Source organism: Lynx canadensis, chromosome D1 (genome assembly GCF_007474595.2).
Source record: "Lynx canadensis isolate LIC74 chromosome D1, mLynCan4.pri.v2, whole genome shotgun sequence".
Taxonomy (NCBI): Eukaryota; Metazoa; Chordata; class Mammalia; order Carnivora; family Felidae; genus Lynx; species Lynx canadensis.
Genome location: NC_044312.2, coordinates 51,013,303 through 51,014,858, shown reverse-complemented (window position 1 = coordinate 51,014,858; position 1,556 = coordinate 51,013,303).

Genomic DNA, 1,556 nt, shown 5'->3' with positions numbered 1-1,556 from the left:
AAGAAGTAACAGAAAAATTAGAGAAGTGGCATGTCAAGACACTCTTGTCCCAATCAGACATGTAAGAAACTGGTTCCTTACATAGCATAGATATACTATGGGAGTAGTGGCCAAATCCTCATATTTGCACTTACATCATGGGCATCACAAACATGACAAATAGATATACATATGCACACAGATCACATTCAACAACAAATATCAGCAGTTGAATGTGAAAGGCAAAGTGAATGATATTAAAACAAACATGTTCCCTATACAGTTTGGTATATAAATACATGAGTAATGGAGCCCATTTCCTATCTCTGTCCCTCACCATCTATATTAATTAGGGCAAACTAAACATCCCCTCTGAGCCTGTAACCCCATCTGTCAAATGGGCATAAATACTGCTGTCTATGGTATGGCTACTGTGAACATTTTAGGAGAATGTTATAGAAACAGCATATGGCATACATATAACACAGTCCAGTGATGAACATGAGCCATAAATAAATGACTAAAATATGTAATAGAATTAAATTATTGAGTGTCTCCTATACCAGAGCCTAGGCCAGGCATTGAAGTCCAGAGATGAATAAACTCAGCCTCTTTCCTTGAGTACCTTATGATTAAACAGATGGTTATTTTCACAAAATAGGCATTACTGGCAAAGGGAATAACATGAACATAAAAGTGATGGTGTATGTACAGGGAGGAGAAATAATTAAAATTTTCAGACTATGAAGGGTAAGGCAAAACATATCAAGCAATAAATATAGAAAAAAGGCAAACCCCAAATCTCTGACGGCATTTTGGGCCACCTAAATTAAGTTTACTTACTGTTTTCCTCTTTTATCCTTTATATGCCATACTTTATACTTATATTGAGAAGACAATTAGTAAATATTATTGAGGTGAAATGTTGCTGAAATATGATCTGAGATATGGCTAGAAATCTATCTTAAACATAGTTGGAATATTTCCTTCTTTAGACATTCAGCACATTTAATTAAGAAATATATACTGATAACCACTATGTGCAAGGTATTCTGCAAAGCCCTGGAACAGATAATGGAGATTGAAAAGGACAAAAGAAAGCTGACTGTTAAAGTCAGTCTGAAAAGGAAACACACAATGCTTATAACATTAAACTGGTAATGATGAAAAAAAAATAGAGGTCTCAGTTCTAGCTTGGTCACATAATCAGTGACACTGGCTACAGGATTATGAATAAGTTGCTTTACTTTCTGAGCCTGCTTCTTCTTTTTACACAAAGGATAAGAATTCTTAATTTGTCAAACACACAGGGTTATTTTAATTCATAACTATGACAGAGGATGTGAAATTCCTCAGTATGTGGTAAAACTCACATGTTTGGAAAAAACAGGGTAGCTATTAAAAACCTACTCCAAGCTGGCAAAGTGTTCTCCATACCTGATCTCGTTTCATTCTCAACAAGCCCAGAAGGTAGACAGTATTATTATTCTCATTTTACAGATGTGAGAAACAGTCTCAAAGAGTTTAAGCAACATCCTCAAATTCACAGAGCTAACCAGTATTGGAATTATGACCCA